The sequence below is a fragment of the Bison bison genome, unplaced genomic scaffold (genome assembly GCF_000754665.1).
Source record: "Bison bison bison isolate TAMUID 2011002044 unplaced genomic scaffold, Bison_UMD1.0 scf7180017864374, whole genome shotgun sequence".
NCBI lineage: Eukaryota > Metazoa > Chordata > Mammalia > Artiodactyla > Bovidae > Bison > Bison bison.
Window position 1 is genome coordinate 4620080 of NW_011494946.1, and position 1575 is coordinate 4621654.

Genomic DNA, 1575 nt, shown 5'->3' on the forward strand with positions numbered 1-1575 from the left:
AAACCACCTGTTGACTTATTCATCTTAAAACATCGCCATTATGATGTCAAGTCCCATAAGCTAGGCCACTGTTAAATGCAAACACATCAAACTCAACCTACTACTTCCTGGAGGGGTAAACCACCTGTTGACTTATTCATCTTAAAACATCGCCATTATGATGTCAAGTCCCATAAGCTAGGCCACTGTTAAATGCAAACACATCAAACTCAACCTACTACTTCCTGGAGGGGTAAACCACCTGTTGACTTATTCATCTTAAAACATCGCCATTATGATGTCAAGTCCCATAAGCTAGGCCACTGTTAAATGCAAACACATCAAACTCAACCTACTACTTCCTGGAGGGGTAAACCACCTGTTGACTTATTCATCTTAAAACATCGCCATTATGATGTCAAGTCCCATAAGCTAGGCCACTGTTAAATGCAAACACATCAAACTCAACCTACTACTTCCTGGAGGGGTAAGTGGGCGGACGGATCCAGATTCGGCAGTTCTGAACTGTTGGGAGGCCTCTCAATCTGTCTACAGGAGTGAAGCTTGAGAAGTTTTATTTTTTGCCGACGTTCCCCAGCAAATGCCTGCTGCACGCCCACACGCTTAGCCAGCAAGAACAGAAGAGCTGCTGCAAGGATTGTTCCCTCTGGGCCCGATCACTGCAGGGCAGTCTCCCTGAGGCTTGGGGTCCTGCCCGGGGTAGGGGGCGGGATCCCAGGAGGAGGGGGCTACTGATGAAAGTGCAGCAGTGACTGCCTGTAGTCCTGCCAGGGGACAGTGAGGCCCAGTGGAGACCTGGTGGAGGCTTGGAGGAGGGCCACCCGGAGGAGACAACCAACTCAGAGACAGGGCCAGGAGAGGATGCAGGGCCTTGTGTGTGTGTGTGTGTGTGCGCGTGCTCAGTTGTGTCCAGCTCTGTGACCCCATGGTCTATAGCCCACCAGGCTCTTCTGTCCATGGGATTCTCTCCAGTCAAGAATACTGGAGTGAGTTGCCATTTCCTTTCCAGGGGATCTTCCCGACCCAGGGATCTTCTGTGCCAATGTCAAGCCGCTTCATTATGAGTGGCAGCACCCATAACATAAACTATGCTTACAGTATCCAAGCCTAAGAATTAGCAAAAGAAAACAGGAGGAAGAGAAGGGTGCTGGCCTTCAAGAGAATTTGAGACGAGAGAGAAGGAGAGGGCTGCCCTCCGTGTTTCTCAAATTCCCCTTCAGGTTTGAATCAGCTGGGGTGGCTGGGGTCGGGGTGCTTTAAAAAGATTGAGGCCCCAGCCCCACCTCCACCCCAGAGGCTGATGTAATTGCTCTGGGTCTGGCCCTGGTCATCCAGTTTTTCAAAAGCTCCCCAGGGGGGGTTAATGTGCAGCCTATGGAGACAACTGGGCTAGATTGAAGACAGAGAAGGAAACCTGAGCTCCCTGGGTCTTCCGTGGCCCGCAGTGACAGGGAGAAGCCCTTGGACCTGACCTTTGGTGTCAGGTGGCAGGCTGCGGGGCTCGAGGCCAAGCGCTGGGCGTGGCATCTTCGGGTCTGAGCGCAGCTTTGGGACTGGCCGCAGACCACTGCAAGG